At 46.8% G+C, this 21,334-nt stretch overlaps 2 pseudogenes; one reads left to right on the forward strand and one right to left on the reverse strand.

The window, feature by feature from the left end:
- Positions 1–1,953: 1,953 nt before the first annotated feature.
- Positions 1,954–16,536, reverse strand: LOC129555201 (protein lin-28 homolog A-like; annotated as a pseudogene).
- Positions 16,537–20,181: 3,645 nt separating this feature from the next.
- On the forward strand, positions 20,182–21,093 carry LOC129555091 (SET domain-containing protein 4 pseudogene; annotated as a pseudogene).
- Positions 21,094–21,334: the final 241 nt, after the last annotated feature.

The following is a 21,334-nucleotide window of genomic DNA, read 5'->3' on the forward strand; positions in this document are numbered from 1 at the left end:
TGCAGGAGCTGCTTGTATAATTTGGAGATTAATCCTTTATCAGTTGCTTCATTTGCTATTATTGTCTCCCATTCTGAAGGTTGTCTTCTCACCTTGCTTAGAGTTTCCTTTGCTGTGCAGAAGCTTTTGATTTTAATTAGGTCCCATTTGTTTATTTTTGCTTTTATTTCCAATATTCTGGGAGGTGGGTCTTGGAGGATCCTGCTGTGATTTATGTCGGAGAGTGTTTTGCCTACGTTCTCCTCTAGGAGTTTTATAGTTTCTGGTCTTACATTTAGATCTTTAATCCATTTTGAGTTTATTTTGGTGTATGGTGTTAGGAAGTGTTCTAGTTTCATTCTTTTACAAGTGGCTGACCAGTTTTCCCAGCACCACTTGTTAAAGAGACTGTCTTTTCTCCATTTTATATTCTTGCCTCCTTTGTCGAAGATAAGGTGTCCATAGGAGCGTGGGTTTATCTCTGGGCTTTCTATTTTGTTCCATTGATCTATATTTCTGTCTTTATGCCAGTACCATACTGTCTTGATGACTGTGGCTTTGTAATAGAGCCTGAAGTCCGGCAGGTTAATTCCCCCAGTTCCATTCTTCTTCCTCAAGATTGCTTTGGCTATTCGAGGTTTTTTGTATTTCCATACAAATTGTGAGATTATTTGTTCTAGTTCTGTGAAAAATATTGTTGGTAGCTTGATAGGGATTGCATTGAATGTATAAATTACTTTGGGTAGTATACTCATTTTTACAATATTTATTCTTCCAATCCACGAACACGGTATATTTCTCCATCTATTCATGTCCTCTTTGATTACTTTCACTAGTGTTTTATAGTTTTCTATGTACAAGTCTTTTGTTTCCTTAGGTAGATATATTCCTAAGTATTTAATTGTTTTCATTGCAACAGTGAATGGAATAGTTTCCTTAATTTCTCTTTCTATTTTCTCATTATTAGTGTATAGGAATGCAAGGGATTTCTGTGTGTTGATTTTATATCCTGCAACTTTGCTGTAATCATTGATTAGCTCTAGTAGTTTTCTGGTAGAGTCTTTAGGGTTTTCTGTGTAGAGGATCATGTCATCAGCGAACAGTGAAAGCTTTACTTCTTCTTTTCCAATTTGTATTCCTTTTATTTACTTGAGATTTTTAAAAATTTATTTCACTTGATATTTAATTTTTAAAAATTTATTTGAAGTTTTAAAAAAGATCAAGGATAATTGATTTACAAGGTTGTGCTAATTTCTGCTGTACAGCAAAGTGATTCAGTTATATATATATATATTCTTGTTCATATTCTTTTCCATTATAGTTTATTACAGGGTATTGTAATATAGTTCCCTGTGCTATACAGCGGTACCTTGTTGCTTATCCATTCTAACTTCCTATCTTTAAACCCCAAACTGCCAATCCTTCCCTCCCCAACCCCCTGCTTATTTATTCTTGATTAATGTATATTATTGGCATACGAGGGGGAAAGAGTGATAGGCCTTCTCCACAATGCACATTGGTGGGCTTCAGACCTTTCCTGGTTCTCCTCCATCTGAAAATGTGGCAGACGGGCCAGGTCAGCACAGTCTGGGTTCCTGCCGACCACTCTCATTTTAAGCCTCGTTTTTCTTGGGTGCATTTCTCTCCTCCACTTTGGCTCTTGGCTTCAAGAGTATTGTGTTCAAAATCATCGCTGCTTTCCAAGGGACCCTGCTGCTCCTGGTGCAGCGCCTGATGTGGAAAGTACTCCGCGCCCCCGACCCCAGGCTGGGACAAAACCCCCTTCCAGCCCTCCCACCCCACCGCATGGTGTTCCCATTAAGATTCAGGCTGGCTTGGCAGATGAGCTCATTTCTTTTCCAGTAAGCGAGTTGGCTGCTTATGTATTCTCCTGCGGCACTGATGCCAGACACATTTCTCAATCCTCCTCTGGTCGGAGAAGGCCAGGAACAGACCGTTTCCACTTTCCTTGCGTCAATCTGTCAGGCGGTGGCAGGTGGCCGTGTGGAAGGCCACCGCCCTCGTCCCTGGCTGTCCAGGGGCCTGTCTGCCTCCAGCTCTGGTGACGTCAGGCGATGCTCCACCTGCGAACGGGAACAGCTGCCTTTCCCGAGTGTGACTTCCGGTCAGAGTCCCGATATGCCTAATGGGACCATGACAGTAGCTGGCAGCTCTCAGCACGCGTTCACAGGGACGGGCATTGTTCTCCAAAGTCTCTGAAACTAGCAAGATTTTCACACACACCCCACGCCCGCCACCCCCCCACCCTCAGCAGAGTGGGTAAACCGAGCCCTGCAGTTCCTTCAAATTGCGTGAGGAGGGTCTTGGGTTCCTGTCCAATTCCGGTTCTAATGACAGATGACCTAAAGTGAAAATGCCAGTGCAAACATTTGATGACGGTTTCCCATGATCGGAGTATTATCACAGTTAACCCAGACAGTGCTGAGCCCAGTCTCCTGATTTCATTTGCTTTATTCATTCCTTGCTGAGCACTGGCATCCCTTCAGGTTTAGGGACAACTTATATGGGTGTGTTACGAGGAGGGAAGAGAGAACCAAGATACCTACGATGGGATTGCATGTCAAAGAGCTTGTCATATGACCAAGAAGTTCACAGGATATGGCCGCTTCAAGGACACAGGCTGAGGAGCAGGGCCTGGGATGACCTCTGGGCTCAGAAGTTCATTTTCAGAAAGGGGCACCCAGGAAAGGGGAGGGTCTGTGCACACAGCTCTGCTGGGAGGACCAGCTGGGGCCTGAGGCCCCAGGAGGGAGGGGGTGGAGGCAGAGCCTTCTCCCCTGCCCTCTCCTCCTCCATCACGTCTCAGTCCCCTGCAGATGGCACATGCGCCCCGGTGACCCATGTCAGCCCAGGGCGAGGTAGGGGACCTGTCCCCACTTTTGGCACTAGCCCAGCTTGTCCTCACCACTCACTCCAGGGACCTGGCCCTGCACCACTGTCCTTCCCAAGGTGGCACACGTTACCCCGCTAAGCTTCCCCAGAGCAGCACCAGCAGAGAGGCGTGAACAGGGTGGCTGTATTGTTCCAGCACTCTCCTGTATGTCCCCCGAATGTCTGACAAGACCAGAGGACGGGGCTGCCCTGGGGACTCAGTGGTAAAGACTGAAGAGACGTGGGTTCAGTCCCTGATCTGGTAAGATTCCACATGCCACGGAACAACTAAGCCCATGTGCCACAAGTATTGAGCCTGTGCGCTAGATCCTGGGAGCTGCAACTACTGCAGCCTGAGTGCCCTAAAGCCTGTGCTCCACAACAAGGGAAGCCACTGCAATGAGAAGCAGCTAGAGGGTGGCCCCCCCTCTCTGCAACTAGAGAAAAGTCTGCACAGCAGCAGAGGCCCAGCACAACCAAGATTAATTAAAAAAAAAAAGAGGACACACCAGGATTCCTTGGCGACCCTTCCTCTCCCCTCCTTGGGCTTCTTTATTTTATCGTCTTTTGCTTCCTTTCCATTCCTGTTTGCCTCATTTCTTCCTCATCTCCCCAGCCCTTCCTCCCCATACCTACCTGCACGGACAGAGCACGCCGTGCTGGTCCTCAAGGTCCCAGGCCTCTGCTGACCCTGGTATAGCCTCAGGGGTGCCTTAGATGATGGCTCATCTTGGGGCTGACTCCGTTCTTCACTACGTGCGTGCTTCAAAGGAGCCCCCACCTCAGTCTTAGTCAGCAAGATGTGTTATTCTTATATATACAACTTCTCATGGCTTGCACGTGATGCTATAATCCCGGAGCACCCATGAAATGAATGCCTTGGCCTCTTGCTCTTCCCAGGGACGAAGCAGAGAGGTGGGAGATGTGATTCCAATAACATCTACTTATTGCTTGGTATATTACTATTGGTGTATTATTCCTTGGTATAGTTTTATTGGCAAAACTATAGTGGCTCAGATGGTAAAGTATCTTCCTGCAGTGCAGGAGCCCCAGGTTCGATCCCTGCGTCAGGAAAATCACCTGGAGAAGGGAATGGCAAACCACTCCAGTATTCTTGCTTGGAGAATTCCATGGACAGAGGAACCTGGTGGGCTACAGTCCATGGGGTTGCAAAGAGTTGGATATGACTGAGTGACCAACAGTTTCACTTTCACTTTCATAGTGTTATTGGAACAGTCTTTTGCAAGGTCCTGGCAGATGGAGTTGGGGAGAGACACCGAGCCAAATCAGATCTGGTGCTCTCCCACAAGGATTGTTCTTTACAGGAGATGGAGAGCACTTGGCTGAAACAGGAAGGGAAGAATCAAGAAACAGTATCCATCTGGAGTGAGTCATCCTGACAAAAATCAGGAAAGGCTCCTTGGAAAGGGCAGCATTTGAGACTTTGATGATGAGTTACAATTGAAGGGATTGAAGAAGAGAAGGGAGTGGGCAGTCTGGGGTGGAGAAGCGCTGGAAGAGGGTGAGGAGGCCTACAATATGTGCTGTGTATGGAAAGTGTGTGAGCACCAGGCTGTGTGGAGTGTGCAGAGTGAGATGAGCCCAGGCTGAGAGATCAGGGCCAGGTTCAGGGTGGCCCAGAGGGCAGGTGAAGCAAAGGACCCGTGTCCTGGAGGCAAGCAGGAATGATGAAGGCCAGCAGGGTGCCTATCTGTGACTGAAAGGACAGGTCCAAGGAGCCACTCGAGTGTTGAAGGAAGAAGTGATCGGCCCTGTACTTTAGTTCGCTCTTCTCAAAATGCATTAGATGAGAAATGCGTTCATGATCAGATAGATGTAGGAAATGTTGCATGTTTATTTGCTGCAGAATCTCTCATAGCCTTTTATCTGGTGAACCTGCATTAAAAATTCAGAAGCAAGATTGGCAGTGAGTGGAGGGGAGGTGGGGTGCGGTCTTTTCCAGGCACGTGGCAAAAGGACTTTGTGGGCCACTGACCCGCGGGATGCACTCCCGTGAACTGCCGGTCCCAGGGGCGGTCATTCTGGGGCTGTTGGAGGGTGGGCGGAGTTGGGGGAGAGCTCAGAGCCTGTCCCTGGGGATGCTGAGGAGGGGCGTGGCTAGTAGCCAGGGTGGGATCCTCCCTGGGGTGACAGCTGGTGACTGCATGCTTCCTCCTCTTGGTGGGCCAGGTACCTCGGAGGAAGGCAGTAGGACGCAGAGGCCGGGAGTCTGCAAACTGGGGTGGGACTCAGGCTCCTCCGGTTTCTGCAGAGCACAGGCTGGGCAGACCCTGACTGAGGCCTCATCCCTGCTGTTTCCTTTCTTGACCACCATGGCTCGCCTTCTCCAGGAGGGAGAAGCGACAGAAGGTTGTCCTGCCGGAACCTTGCCAGCTTCCTTCCTTCGAGGCGCATGAACAGCTTTTGGGGGGTCTGCTCCCTTCAGTCTCTCGGGTTTCTGCTCAGAACTGCACACTCCAGGCAGGGCTCTCTGGGCCTGAGTGCAGGGCGGGGTGCCCTCCACAGTCATCCCCTGCTGGCCCCCACATGGGAACCTCCCTCAGGGAGCAGTGCCGCCCTGGACAGTGACCTGGCCTCTCTCTACAGGAAGCATAGGGGTGACCGGTGAGATCCCTGAGGCAAAGAGAAGTGAGGGCCAAGGTGACAGCTCAGGAGGGGCCCTGGGAAAGCCGGGGAAGCTGTGGATTGCTAGGGGAAGATGGGCCCGTGGGGCTGAACTTCACCGGACAGCAGGGTGCTGTGGGTGGCTGATGAGCAGGAGGAGACAGTAAAGTCCCAGGTGTGCAAAGACATGAGCTGCGAAGACTGGCATGGTGCCGGGGCTGTGAAGCCACCACACCCAACTTCCTGGACCTCAGCCCTGCAGTTCTCAAGGGGACGTGGAAGGACACACAGCATACTTCGAGCCCAGCAGGTGCAGCTGGCTGTCTCCTTCCCTCCCTTACACTTGCTCTGCGCTATATTCTGAGGCAGCTTCTGAGGGGGTCTGCACTCTTGTTCTGGAGACATCTATGTGGGAGGTGGGGAGAGGCTGGGGCAGCAGAGGAGGAGAATGGGTTGCCGGTAGAGGGGAGGCGCCTGGGCTGCAGAAGACAGTTAGGCACTGACCTCCAGCCCAAATAGGACTCTGAAAAAGAGGCGGGGGAAGACTTTCTGCTGAAAGGATGCTCCTATGGAGACATGGATGCCATTTACCTGCAGTTTCACACAATCCCACAGGCTGGGGCCAAGTACCCACCCTGCAGCACCAGTCACACACACTCGGAAGCAGCCCAGCTGTGCACAGACCTTTCCTGCTCAGAGCTGGGGTCGCAACCCCCGACAGCTGCACAAGCGGGCCCCCTTCAAAAACCAGCAGGAGCGTTCCTGGCACAGCCCTTAGGACTGACGCCATCCCTCCCCCCACCTCCCTGATGAGGTATTTGAACTTCTGATGCCCTCTACGTGCAGGACAAGGCTGGTGATGTCACCGACTGATGTCACCTGCTGCAAAGGAACAGGAGTATGCTTCAGCTTTCCCCCCAAGTGCCCAGGTGTGCAGTCCGTCCCCCACTGCTGCTGGAGTGTGGTGGGGCTGGTGGGCAGGTAGGGAACTCCTGAGGTTCTGATGTCACTCAGGCTTGGGCTGCAGGTGGAAGCCCTGAAGGGCATGCTCCTGCTGCTGCCTTCTCCTCCCCTCTCACACCAACGGATGGCTCCAAGGAGGTGGCAGGCCTAATGTTGTCCACGTAGCTCTGTCCGGCAGCAGGCTCTCTGGCCTCTGGCTCCTGCTGGGCTCAGACGTCAGGAGGCACCGACAAGTTGCAAAGAGTGACCTAGAAGCGTTTCTTCTCCCTATTCCTCCACTGCCAGGCTGCACTGGGTGGCCACATCCTCAACCAAATGCCTGGCTTCTGTCAAGCCCCGTCTCCAGGGCAACGGCCACACCCTGCCCTTGTCCCTTCCTACCTCTAGAGGTCACTGCTCTCTGCCCTCCCCCACCTTTGTAGACAGACTCTCTATTGTCAGATGTCCTTGTTGGGGTGCACCGGTGTCCCAGCTGGTGCCACTGGCTGGAGGCTGCTTGTTCTACCGTGGCTCTCCTTGGGTTTATTCCATGCCTTTGACGGGCATTCAGTGGGCATCTACCGGGTACGCCAGGCTGTGTAGGTACCCCTACAGGGAAGAGTAAGACTTGGGTTCTGGCCTACAATAGGCTGAGCCACAGTGGGGAAGGAGGTGGGAGGGACAGTCAGGGGCCTGTGATCCCAGGGCCCCTGGTGTCCTTCTCAATATGCCAATGCGTGTCCCAGGAGGGGGAAATGGTCCCTGTGTCAGTGTTGTAGTTCACTGCAGCAAAGTCACTGTCCACATTATTTTTATTGATAGTCCAGTGCTATCATTTCTCATTCTTTATCAGGATGGTCAAGAAAACCATCCATGACAGCATGGATTGTCCTCCCTTCATTTTTGTCGTACTCTGGTTCCACACGTGGGACAAGAGAGTCATGTAGCTGGGTACACACACACCAGCATGCAAATCAGTATTTCTGCAGGAACAAATGTATGTGCAAAGACACACAAAGTGTCTACAAGTGTCCATACCAGCTTACAACTGTGCCCCCTCTGGGGTCGTATTAATAGACAGCAGCAAAGAGGAGATTTAACTTTATCTAGAAGGTAGAAGGCAATGGCAAGCCACTCCAGTACTCTTGCCTAGAAAATCCCATGGACGGAGGAGCCTGGTAGGCTGCAGTCCGTGGGGTCGCTAAGGGTCAGACACGACTGAGCGACTTCACTTTCACTTTTCACTTTCACACATTGGAGAAGGAAATGGCAACCCACTCCAGTGTTCTTGCTTGGAGAATCCCAGGGATGGGGGAGCCTGGTGGGCTTCCGTCTATGGGGTCACACAGAGTCGGACACGACTGAAGTGACTTGGCAGCTGGCAGCAGAAGGTCTGAGTTTTATTTTTTTTTCAGGGGTGGTTGTTTGTTTTGTAAATCAGTACAAATTCCTGGATTGGTTTTGTAACTTAATCTTATTGAAGTATAATTGATTTACAATGTTGTTTTAGTTTCTGGTGAAACTATTAATATCCGGGCTTCCCTGATGGCTCAGTTGGTAAAGAATCCGCCTGCCATGCAGGCTCGATTCCTGGGTTGGGAAGATCCACTGGAGAAGGGATAGGATACCCACTCCAGTATTCTTGGGTTTCCCTTGTGGCTCAGCTGGTAAAGAATCTGCCTGCAACGCGGGAAGCCTGGGTTCAATCCCTGGATTGGAAGGATACCCTGGAGAAGGGAAAGGCTACCCACTCCAGTATTCTGGCCTGGAGAATTCCATGGACTGTGTAGTCCATGGGGTCGCAAAGAGTCGGACACGACTGAGCAACTTTCACTTCACTTTCTTTAGTTTCTATTGAAACTACTAATACAAGGTGATTCAGATGTATATAACTGATTCAGGGGTGTGTGTGTGGTATATAACTGATTCAGGGGTGTGTGTGTGTGCTCAGTCATGTCCAACTCTTTGTGACCCCAGGGACTGTAGCCCACAAGGCATCTCTGTCCATGGGATTCTCCAGGCAAGAATACTGGAGTGGGTTGCCATTTCCTCCTCCAGGGGGTCTTCCCGACCCAGGGATCACACTCGTGTCTCATGTCTCCTGCACTGGTAGGTGTGTTCTACTAGCACCTCCAGGGAAGCCTAGTATGGATATTGTTTTCCATGTTCTTTTCCATTATGGGTTATTATAGGATATTGAATTTATCTTTATTTATTTGTTTATTCTATGGCTGTGCTGGGTCTTCATTGCTGCGGGGGATTTTCTGTAGTTGTGGCGAGCAGTGGCTACTCCTCATTGTGGTGCGCGGGCTTCTCTTTGCCGTGTCCCCTCTTATTGTGGAGCCCAGACTCGGTGTGAGTTTCAGCAGTGGTGGTTCCTGGGCTCTTGAGGACAGGTTGGATAGTTGTGGTGCACAGGCTTAGTTGCTCCACTGCGTGTGGGATCTTCCAGGACCAGGGATTGAATCCGTGTCTCCTGCATTGACAGGTGGATTCTTTACCACTGAGCCACCAGGGAAGCCCTGTTGTTTATTTTAGATATCTGCTAATCCCAAACTCCTCATTTATCCCTTCCCAACCCTTTTTCCTCTTTGGTAACAGTAAGTTTTTTCTCCATGTCTGTAAGTCTATTTCTGTTTATGTTTCATAAGTTCATTTATGTCATATTTTAAATTCCACATTTAAGTGATATCAAATGAAATTAGTCTTTCTCTTTCTGACTTACATTACTTGGTATGATAATCTCTAGATCCATCCATGTTGCTGCAAATGGCATTATTTCATTCTTTTCGATGGCTGAGTGGTACTCCATTGTATATATGTTTCACATCTTCTTTATCCATTCATCTGTCAATGAATATTTAGGTTGTGTCCATGTCTTTACTGTGAATAGTGCCGCTATGAAAACAGGAGTGCATATATCTTCTCAAATTATAGTTTTGTTCAGATACATGCCCAGGAGTGGGATTGTTCTTCCTATGTTAATCCTATCTTTAGTTTTATGAGGAACCTTCTTACTATTTCCTAGAGTGGCTACACCAATTTATATTCCCACCAACAGTGTAGAGGATTCCCTTTCTCCATACCCTCTCCAGACTTTGTTATTTGTAGACTTTCTAATGATGGTCATTCTGACCAGTGTGAGGTGGTACCTCATTGTAGCTGTGATTTGCATTTCTCTCTGCTGGATCATGGAGAAAGCAATAGAGTTCCAGAAAAACATCTATTTCTGCTTCATTGACTATGCCAAAGCCTTTGACTGTGTGGATCACAATAAACTGTGGAAAATTCTGAAAGAGATGGGAATCCCAGACCACCTGACCTGCCTCTTGAGAAACCTGTATGCAGGTCAGGAAGCAACAGTCAGAACTGTACATGGAACAACAGACTGGTTCCAAATAAGAAAAGGAGTACATCAAGGCTGTATACTGTCACCTTGCTTATTTAACTTATATGCAGAGAACATCATGAGGAACGCTGGGCTGGAAGAAGCACAAACTGGAATCAAGATTGCTGGGAGAAATATCAATAACCTCAGATATGCAGATGACACCACCCTTATGGCAGAAAGTGAAGAGGAACTCAAAAGCCTCTTGATGAAAGTGAAAGAGGAGAGTGAAAAGGTTGGCTTGAAGCTCAACATTCAGAAAACAAAGATCATGGCATCTGGTCCCATCACTTCATGGGACATAGATGGAAACACAGTGGAAACAGTGTCAGACTTTATTTTTTTGGGCTCCAAAATCACTGCAGATGCTGATTGCAGCTATGAAATTAAAAGACGCTTACTCCTTGGAAGGAAAGTTATGACCAACCTTGATAGTATGTATATTAAAAAGCAGAGACATTACTTTGCCAACCAAGGTCTGTCTAGTCAAGGCTATGGTTTTTCCCGTGGTCATGTATGGATGTGAGAGTTGGACTGTGAAGAAGGCTGATCGTTGAAGAATTGATGCTTTTGAACTGTGGTGCTGGAGAAGACTCTTGAGAGTCCCTTGAACTGCAAGGAGATCCAACCAGTCCATTCTAAAGGAGATCAATCCTGGGTGTTCATTGGAAGGACTGATGCTAAAGCTGAAACTGCAATACTTTGGCCACCTCATGCGACGAGTTGACTCACTGGAAAAAGACTCTGATGCTGGGAAAGGCTGGGGGTGGGAGGAGAAGGGGACGACAGAGAATGAGATGGCTGGATGGCATCACCAACTCTGTTGACATAAGTTTGAGTGAACTCCAGGAGTTGGTGATGGACAGGGAGGCCTGGCGTGCTGTGATTCATGGGGTCGCGGAGAGTCGGACACGACTGAGCGACTGAACTGAACTGAACTGAATAATTAGTGATGTTGAGGATCTTTTCATATGCCTATTGGCCATCTGTATGTCTTTTTTGGAGAAATATTTATTTAGGTCTTCTGCCCACTTTTTTTTTTTGCTTCTTTGTTTTTTTTACAATTTCAGCACCAATAAGTTTTTATTTATTATATATTCCCAAGGAAAAGAAAGGGAAGGGAAAAGGGTCAGCAAATATGTTACAAAATGATAGCAAATGGTAAAGGAAGTACCTGGCACAGCAAAATCAGCCATCAAATAAACACTGCCCAGATGGGGTCGCCAAGGCCCAGGGGACTATGTCTCCTGCAGTTCATGAGAAGGGATAAGGGAAAGAACAGATGGGTACCTGCTTTTCTACCCTCCCTCCCTAAAAATTCAGGATTTCATACAAAGCTTTGGTTTCTAGCAGTAAACATGGAGTTACATCCGTCCATCTGCTATTAAACAATCTTGTCGCTACTTTGACATAAGTTTCTTGCACCTGCATAATCGTTCCTGAGTGACTTGGATATACACTCATCTTTCCTTTTGCGGTCTCCCAGCCCCGCCTTCTACATAGAAAGCCCTCTTCATTGCTCCTCTCTACCCTTGGATTAGAAGTTAAAGTTGGTCTTAATCCATCCAAATATAGCAGTCCGTTTAGCATTAATCAAATCAAGGAATGGACATGACTCAAGATTGAAAACAAGGGATGGAGATATCTTAGCTTCTTCAGGATTTTTGCCCAAATCGTTTAATCGCAGATACCCCACAAATTAAACATATAGGTATATGGTCTATTTTGGGAGGCACAAAGGTGGAAATAGGAGGGGGTAGAAATCTAGTTTTTAGGACAGATCTTGTTTGAAATAGGAAATAAAGGAAGGGGAACACAAAAGAAAGTGCGGTTCAAGATGCCCCCACTTCAAAAGTGGGGCCCCCAAGCTTATGTTTCAGATCTTTTTGCCTGGTGCAGAACATTTTGTCAAAGATGCTTTGGCTATTTTTCTCAATATAAAAAGAAGTTTGTAAACAATAAAACCCCAAAAGAACATGGAGAAGACCAACACGTTATATTTACACAAACTAGGAGAAGGAAATGGCAACCCACTCCAGTGTTCTTGCCTGGAGAATCCTGGGGACGGGGGAGCCTGGTGGGCTGCCGTCTGCGGGGTCGCACAGAGTCGGACACGACTGAAGCGACTTAGCAGCAGCAGTAGCAGCAGGCCACCTAGAAGTCACCAAATCAGCTACTTGTGAAGTCTTACAAAGCCCAGACAAATATAATAACTAGAGGGGGCAGCAGCTGGGGGAGACAGGGATCAGACACACATCACCCAATGCATTCTATTGCATTTGTCCCGTGACAACACAGTGAGGTAGGTCTGCAGTGATCTCACGGCATGTAAATGAACCCCCCTCCACTTTCCCCTTTAGCTGCCATGATACTAATCACTGCTGCAGCAGGGCAGGACCCTGGCTCTGGGAACTACAGAGATACCATTGCTGATGGTCTGTCTGGACGCCAAGGAGGAAAAGCCCAGAATCATTAAAGATCTTGTCCTTGCTTCATATCCATCCTCGGGCAGCTCAAGATGGGTACAGAGGCATTGTTCTTACAAACCTCTCCTTACCAACTGCCATTTCTTATAAAAAGACACACTTACACCCTGTGGTGCATGGTCGGCCTAGCCCAGTCAGGTGAAGGATGGATCTGGTATATAAAGCGAGTCCTGTGCCCTGGGATTATAGATCTGGAACAGGAATCCTTTATCACACATACAGATGACCTTTGCCTAATCTTGGTTTACCCCTCCCTGCACTTCTTACCTGACCCAGCCTCTCCTAACCTCTCTGCACCACGTTTTCCTGTTCAGACCAATTTCCAGTCTTTCAGTAGGAAGGAGACCCAAGTCATAGGACAACCCAGTTAAAATCTAGTCTCTCATGAAACGCTGAAGATGGAGGGGTTTCAAGAGGACACTATGGCAGAAGAGCCACCTCCAATTGGCAACAATAAGGTAGTTCAGTAAGCTATACACTCCAAATAGTTGTTCTCTCTGGTGATGAGCAACAAAAAGCATTTCTGCCATGCAGACCCGGAGCTGCTGCCTACTTACCCCTGAGATTACTCACGAACCTGAGAACACAGTGCAGGAATGAGGGCCTTAGATTAAAATACACAAAATACAAAACCAGAATATTTATATTGCGGGGGAAAAAAAAAGTTAAAATGCACAAGATATGTCATTTGCACACAGCTAGTGCAGTTGACATCCTGGAGAAAGCGGGACCCAAGGTACAGTCACCAAAGGCAGCAAATAAATAAAATCGTGTTGGCCCAGGATGGGGTGAGAATGAGCTTAGAAGCGGCAGGTCTGCAGCTGTTCCCTCGATCACCCCTTTTGCCTGTCATCACAGCCCACTACTTGAGACATTTCTCAGCATTCTGTCCCAAGAGGGGGTTATGAGGAGAGAAAATGAGGAAAACCCTGCCACCCCCCTGAGATGTTTCCTCCCATGGAATGTAGCGGCTTGTGGGTTGGGTCCATCAATCTGTTCTCTTCTTAATCTTTACACTCTGATATGGGAAATATTATTCCACGTTCTTCTTTAAGAGTCAAACAACTTCCGTACCCAGGCCACTTTCAAAAGCTGGAGATTCTGGTGTTGGAGACTCAGATAAAGCATGCAGGGAGGGTTAACCCCCAAAGCCCTCATGTGCACTTGGATAGGGCTGATTGGAGTTTCTTTGCCTCACCCCTTCCTCCCACCAAGAGGGAAGAAGGGGTGATGCTGTGGACCCCAACCTCAGATATATGGCAGTGCCAGCTGCTCCCTACCCACCCTGTCCCCACTTTCTCCACTCTGCCGATTGATGCCTGCTCCTCAAAATTTTCTCATCATGAAAGGATAGCCCCCACCCACTGTGGCTCGATTCTGGGCCTCTGGGAGCATGGCAGAGCTGTGGATCTCTTCTTCCTCCTCCGGAAAGTAGGCTGGCTTTCCCTGGGGGCTGGGAGCTTGCTGGGCCTTCAGTGGGCACGAGGCTACCACGTGGTTGATGCTCTGGCAGAAGGGGCACTTCTTGGGCTGGGGTGGCAGTTTGCATTCCTTGGCATGATGGTCTAGACCTCCACAGTTGTAGCACCTGTCTCCATTTGATCTGTGCTTCTGCATAGTCTTCCCTTTGGGCCGCCTTTTACTCCCAATACAGAACACCTCACCAGGGCCGGTGACTCGGATAGATTCCAAGCCCTTGGCGGACTTTACTCCACGGCCTCACCCTCCTTCAGGCTCCGGAAGCCCTCCATGTACAGCTTACTCTGGTGCACAAAGACATCCACCGGGGGGTCGAGCGCGACCCCTGCGCGGGCGGTCACGGACAGGAAGCCAAACCCCATGTGCACGTTGAACCACTTGCAGATGACGGCCCCGTGCAGCAGCTGCGGCTGCTCCGCCGCGCGGCCCGCATCCGCCAGTGCCTCCTCCGGCGCTTTGGCGCAGCCACCTGCAAACTGCTGGTTTGACGCCCGCGACCCCAGGCCCCTTCTCCAGTGGCTGCTGGCCCCAGAAAAGTCCGGAGGCAAAGGGGTGGCTCGGGGAAGAGGCAGCTACATCTTCCCCAGTTCTGCCCACTTTTTGATTGGTTTGTTTGGTTTATTTTTTGTTGTTGTTGAGCTGTTTGTATATTTTGGAAATAAGCCGTTGTCAGCTGCATTGTTTGCAAATATTTTCTTTCAGTCCTTAGGTTGTTTTTGTTTTGTTTATGGTTACCTTTGCTGTGTAAAATCTTATAAATTTGATTATGTCCCATTTGTTCATTTTTGCTTTTATTTCTGTTGCCTTGGGAGACTGAATATCAGGTCTGGGTTTTTAATAAAAAATGTATTCATGTATTTCTTGAGTAAATAAAATGTAATAACTTAAAAGAACATATAATGAGGAAATATCTTATTCAGAATAGGACCCCTATAATATTGAAAGTATATAGAATGCTCAGAAATAGCGAAAAAAAAGCTAAACACATGAAAAACTAGAACTACACATGGTTGGTCCAGTAACTCTTACCTAATTAGGTCTGTTTAGTCACTGTTTACTGATGGTCTGGAGAGAGGAAGGTGGACTCAACCTTCTGTCCCAGGAGGGACTGGCCCTCTGAGAGCAGGAGAGGGACTCACCCAATCAGCGGAACAGGGGGAGGTTTCCAGAAGTGACCCTAAGCAGTAAGGCAAGCGGTAGGTGGTGGTGGGGATGGGAAAGGGGAGAAGTGGTCCTGGCAGAGAGAGAAGCATGAGATAATCCTTTGGGTAGAGGGACCCAAAGCTTCCCCCACTTTCCTGTCCTGGAGGAAGGGGCCCAGTCCCTGGCCTTCATGAGCCACCACCCTTGCAAGGGAGGCCCCGTGTCACCCTTCACCACTCACTGGCTGACCAGGGCACTCACTCTGATCTTGGGTGATGGACATGGTCTTCAAGGCCTCCATCACAGAGGGGAAATCTTTGGAAAGCCGGGGTCATGGAAAGGAAAACTACACGCCTTGGCCATCTTGTTTCTCCAGAGACCCTGTCATTACAGCTGGTGATAAACCTGCTATTTTTCCCAATTAGCAGCCTTAATACCTCATGCAAGCCATTAACAGGCTGGTGCAGTGGATACACATCTTTTGATGTAATTAGCAATGTTGTTAGCCTAATCCATAATCGATACTCGGGTAATTGCTTCCCTGGGTTTGTATTTAGTCCTTGGGGTCTTGGCGTCATGAGGATCATCCGTCTCCAGATGTGATAATGAGTGTGTGTCAGTCACTGACAGCCCTGCTCACCCAGGACCCCTCAAGGGACAGCTCAGCAAGCAGACACTAATGGTCAGGCTTTGTCCCCAGCGTCCGGGAGCCTTCGGAGGATGTGGTTGCAGCAAATCCTGGGTCCATCAAGGGCCTGGGTTCCTTCTCTGGGAGTAGAGGTCAAAGGGTGGTCCCAGAGAAAGCTCAGACCCTCACCCTCCCCATACTGCCACCCTTCCAGAAGATTCTAGGGAGAATACTGAGGATGGTCCCCCAACTAAAGGTGATGAGACATCATGTCCTTCATATTCTTCCTCCTCCTGCTCCCTCAGCTCTCCCCTTCCAAGCCCAGCACACCGTGGCCTGCCTCCCCAGCTTGCTGGGAAGCCTGGGGCTGAGCCCAGTGCAATTTCCTCTCTCTTTGAGGCTGGCGACAGCGATGGCGGCTCAAGGTCAGGCCAGAGCGGCAGGAGAGGAGCCTGTCAAAGGCAGTCCTTATGAATGGGTTCTCATCCGACTGTAATTGGAATTAATATTGAGGCTCCGCTTCCAGGAACTTCCCCAGCAGACAAATCTGGGCTGCAGAGGTCTGGGCTGGAATGCTCCGAGAGCCAGCCATAAATCTCTCCCCAACATGACGATGCACAAGCTAATTGCTCTGGAAGCACACAGCATGTCATTCCGCGTCCTCCCAGGCTCGATCCCCTTGCTGGGAACAGGGCCAGGGAGAGGTGGACGGGAGCTGGCAAAGTCACCGTGAAGGAAAACATTTTAATTCATTTAATTATGAGTCTCAGAAAACCAAGCTCTGTTTCTTTTTGAGCTAGTCAAAGGAAATGAGATGTGACACTTCCCACCCCCACCTTCCCCTTGGATAATCTGGAAGTGTTGGATGTCCGCAGCATCAGGCTGAGTGCATCCAGGAGCAGGTCCTGTAGGGGGCAGTGGTCCAGCCCAAGCAGGCCTGTGCCTCCCAGGCCCTGATCCGCACCCTCCCCCATCCTCTCTCTCTCTCTCACATAATCAGCATTATCTCTTTCCCTTCACAATGGACAAAAGTTTCATGTTGGATCTACCCTTTCTAAGTATGCGCTTGATAAATGGCAAGATGGTAACAGATATGAAACTTCAAATAATAATCATAAACTTTGAAATAATAACCAATAAACTTTGAAATGATAACCATAAGCCCTTCACCAGAATGTCTGTACCTATCTGTCCCTCCATCTGTCCATGACGGTGATGTACGTAAGTGTATCCACGGCATGTCCCACTTAAGCACTGGGCACCGTTACTTACTGAGGATGCAGGCAGGGCTTGGGTTCCATTCTAAGGGCAGGACGTTAGGGTTTAGAGCAAGAGTTGCCCTGGTTGATGCTTTTAGAAGAGTCAGTCTAAGGGACCCTGGATGCTAGCCTGAAGAGGTAAGACATTCTCCTGGAAGAGACAGGAAGCTGGAAGGGGCTTTTCAATAGGGAACTGGCAGGTTGTTCTTGTTTGTCTTTGGCCCCTTGGTCTGCCCAAGTGCAAATCCCGGCAGGCCTCACACCTGGCAGCCTGGGGAACTTGTCCCTCCTTCAGGAGCTGTGTACTTGCGCAAGCTCGGGGTGCTGCCAACAGCAGAGCTCCACTCCTCCCACTGAGAGGCCTGGGACAAGGTGTCCTTGCCGAGTTCTCTGTTTCCTTCTCTACAAAACAGTATACTGAATTTACACCATCTGACACTGATGTATACTTTAAAACACTTAAAATGGTAAATTTTAGGTTAGTCTATTCTATGACAAAAATTTTATAAAAATTTAATATCCAATTCATGATAAAATTCTCAGAAAAAGTAACAACAAAGGGGAAATAGCTCACCTTGATAAAGTGTTTTTAGTAATATCAAAAACCTACAGTCAACATTATACTTTTTTGGCTACTATCCTTAATTTGCTAGGCATTTATTTGCATTTTTTAGTACTAGAACTATTCCTACCTGCAAAGAGAGCCCTCATCCAGACTCACAGTCAGTACAGGCTTCCCTAAGTGCTCAAAGTAATTTACTAATTAATCGTACCAATAATTTTGTACATGGTTTCCATTGTTCTTATTGATTTCTTTTGTCTTTACCTCTCTGGGACTTTTGCATTAACAAATCAATTGAATAAACATTCTTCATTTTATATATATTGTTTATTAATAATTAAAATAGTTGTTTATCATTAATTTCACTAACAAGTGCTTTTTGAAATTGATAATTGCCTTCTCAAGGGCCTAATAGAAAAAAATTACCCTCTTAGGGTGAGAGAAGACTTATAAAAATTTAAATATATTTTATTTCTGTAAAAATCAAAATTTTAATTTTGATTTAAATTTAATGACAGAGACAATGTTACTTCTTCCTTCCTAGGCTGAAAGACTAAATGCTTTTCCCCTTCAGCTCAGGAAAAAGATAAGAATGACCACTCTTGCCACAACATTGTATTGATGGGTCTAGATGGTGCAATAAGACAAGAAAATAAAATAAAAGTCATTCAGCCTGGGAAGGAAGAAGTAATGTTGTCTCTGTTTGCAGGTGACATGATTGTTTACATAGAAAATTCAAAAAAATATGCAAAAACCCCACCAAACCCTCTGAGAATCCTCGTTAAGTAAGTTCAACAAGGTCGCATGATAAAAGATGAACAAAATCAATGTATTTTTATATATTAGCCTGAACACAGGAATACTGAAATTAAATTTAAAATAGACCTATTATACAATTGATCAGTCCCACTTTTGGGTATATCTGAAGGGAATGAAATCAATATCTTGAAGAGATATCTCCACTCCCATGTTCATGGCAGCATTCCTCACAATAGTCAAGATAAGGAAACTGCTTGAGTGTTGTAAATAGATAAAGAAAATGTTGTATATAATTATCCATAAAAAAGAAGGAAATCCTCCCTTTGCAACATCATGGATTAATCTGGACATTATGCTAAGTGAAATAAGCCCGATAAAGAAAGACAAATACTGTATGATCTCATCAATATGAGGAATTTTTTAAAAACTCAGAGAAGAAAAGAGGGAAAGAGTGGTTTCCAAGGTCTTGGGTGGGGTTTGGAGGAGGAAGTGGATAGATGTTGGTCAAAAGGTGAAAACTTTCACTTATAAGATGAATAATGCACAACATGGTGACTATGGTTAATAATACTATATTGTATACTTTAAATGTCCTGTGAGTAGATTTTTAAGCTTTCTGACCATGTACAAAAAAGGTAACTGTGTGAAGTGATAGATGTGTTAAGTTGATTGTGGTAATTATTTCATAATGTATATATATATAAAATAATCATATTGCATACTTTAAATAATCTTTCTTAGTAGCTCAGATAGTAAAGAATCTGCCTGCAATGTGGGAGATCTGGGTTAGACCCCAGGTCAGGAAGATCCCCTGGAGAAGGAAGTGACAAATCACTCCAGTAATCTTGCCTGGAGAATCCCATGGACAGACCATGGAGTTGCAAACAGTCAGACATGATTAAGTGACTAACACTTTCATTTTTCCTACTTTAAATACAATTTTGTCAATTATGCCTCAATAAAACTGGAAAAATACAGTACTGTTTATAATCACTAAAACAAAACATGTAGAGTATTTGAATGCCGAGAACTACTAAAAACTGATGAAAGAAATCAAAGAAGTTGTAAATAAAGGGAGATACATACTGTGTTTGTATACTGGAAGACTGAACATGGTAGAGATACCTATCAGTTCTTCCCAAATTGAGATTATTCTAAAACTTACATGGAAGGTCAAAGGAACTAGAATAACCAAAATAGTTTTGGAAAAGAAAAGTAAAGTAGGAGGAATTAGTCCACATGATTTTAAGACATTATACAGCTATAGTAATCAAGACTGTGGTACTGGGAGAGGTTAGTTACATAGATGAATGGAACAGAATATAGAACTCAGGAGAAAACCCATAGAATAAAGCCTGACTGATTTTTGGCAAGGTGCAAAAATAATTCAGTAGGGGAAAGATAGCTTGTTCAACAAATAGTGTTGCAGAAATCAGATAGTCATTGGGAAAAAAAAAAAGAGTTGAACTTCAATCTAAACCTCATATCTGATTTTAAAAATTAACTTACTAAAGATGATAGACTTAAATGTAAAAGTTAAAACTGTAGGCTTTTGGAAAAAAATAAGAGAAAAAATTTGGGACCTAGGATTAGGCAAAGCGTTCTTCGACTTGATACTAAAAGCACAATCCATTTAAAAAATCAATAAATTGGGCTTCTTCAGAATTAAAAACTTTTGCTCTGCAGAATATTCTATTAAGAGGATGAAAGACAAGCTATAGACAATATATCTGGAAAATATATTTGTAGGCCACATATCTGATAAAAATATAAAATATACAAAGAACTCTCAGAAGGCAATAAAGAAAAAAACCCAGTTAGAAAATGGGCAAAGGACATGAAGAGATATCTCACCAAAGATGGCAAATAAGCACATGAAAAGATATTCAACATCATTGACCATCAGAGGAATGTGAATTAAAACCACTACACAGCCCGCCCCGCCCCGCCCCGCAAGGCGGAAGTGGGCGGGCCACAGGGAGGGCCGGGCGGTCGCCCTGGCACTCGCACGCTTGGCTCCTCCTCCCTTGGAACTACGTATGAAGAACGGAGGAGGAAGAACAAGCCGGATCAGAAGACGAAGACTCTTCAGAAGTCCTGAATCAAGAGGAGTGAATGAGAGCTACAAGCCTGAATTTATAGAGCTTAAGAAGTGGCTGAAAGATAGGAGGTTTGAAGATACAACCTTGATACCTACTCGTTTTCCAGGTACAGGAAGAGGACTGATGAGCAAGACGTCCCTGCGGGAGGGCCAGATGATTATCTCGTTGCCTGAGAGCTGCCTGCTCACCACGGACACAGTGATCAGAAGCTACTTAGGGTCGTACATTGCTAAGTGGCAGCCTCCTCCATCTCCTCTGCTGGCTCTGAGCACCTTTTTAGTGTCAGAAAAGCATGCTGGGGATCGGTCTCCCTGGAAGCCTTACCTGGAGGTTTTACCAAAGGCCTACACCTGCCCGGTTTGTTTGGAGCCGGAAGTGGTGAATCTTCTTCCCAACCCTTTGAAAACAAAGGCCCGGGAGCAGAGAAGCCACGTGCAGGAGTTCTTTTCTTCTTCTCGAGGTTTTTTCTCCTCACTGCAGCCTCTGTTTCCTGAGGCCATTGAGAGCATCTTTAGCGATCATGCCCTGCGGTGGGCCTGGTGCACCATCAGCACCAGGGCTGTGTACATGAAGCGCCCGCCGCAGCCGTGCCTTTCCCCAGAGCCAGACACCTGTGCACTCGCCCCCTACCTGGATCTGCTGAACCACAGCCCCAACGTCCAGGTAAAAGCAGCATTTAATGAGGAAACGCGCTGTTATGAAATTAGAACGGCTACACACTGTGGCAAACACAAGGAGGTTTTCATCTGCTACGGCCCCCACGATAATCACCGCCTGCTCCTAGACTACGGATTCGTCTCCGTCTGCAATCCTCATGCTTGTGTTTATGTCTGGAAAGTTTGGAACTGACTTTGGTTCTCATCACTAAGATAATTGGATTCCCTGCCACCAATCTGGTTCTTTTTTTTATAAAAATGACAAAACCTTAAAAAAAAAAAAAAACCACTACACATCTATCAGAATGTCTAAAATAAAAATAGTGACAACACCAAATGCTGGTGAGGATGCAGAGAAACTGGATCCACTGGATACATTGCTCATGAGAACATAAAATGGTAAAGCCACTCTGGGAAACAGTTTGGCAGTTCTT

The sequence above is a fragment of the Moschus berezovskii genome, chromosome 12 (genome assembly GCF_049115385.1).
Source record: "Moschus berezovskii isolate FMDL1 chromosome 12, NW_MosBer_1.0, whole genome shotgun sequence".
Classification (NCBI taxonomy): Eukaryota; Metazoa; Chordata; class Mammalia; order Artiodactyla; family Moschidae; genus Moschus; species Moschus berezovskii.